Below are 203 nucleotides of genomic sequence, written 5' to 3'. Positions count from 1 at the left end.
GGTGTAGAACAGCCTGAGATCAATGTCCAGAAAGGTGTAGAACAGCGCGAGGAGACAAAGGTCCAGGCCAATGTAAGTTCAAATGTGCACTAAAACAATTTCCTATGCCCAAGCAACATGTACGCATATGTAACTAATACACTTTCTATGCTCTAAAAACAGACTATGAGATGACAGGAGCGCACCTGACAGATGAGGGTGGC

The sequence above is a fragment of the Setaria italica genome, chromosome II, assembly GCF_000263155.2.
Source record: "Setaria italica strain Yugu1 chromosome II, Setaria_italica_v2.0, whole genome shotgun sequence".
NCBI classification, from domain to species: Eukaryota; Viridiplantae; Streptophyta; class Magnoliopsida; order Poales; family Poaceae; genus Setaria; species Setaria italica.
The sequence above is the reverse complement of the archived record's forward strand: the minus strand, read 5'-3'. Positions refer to the sequence as shown.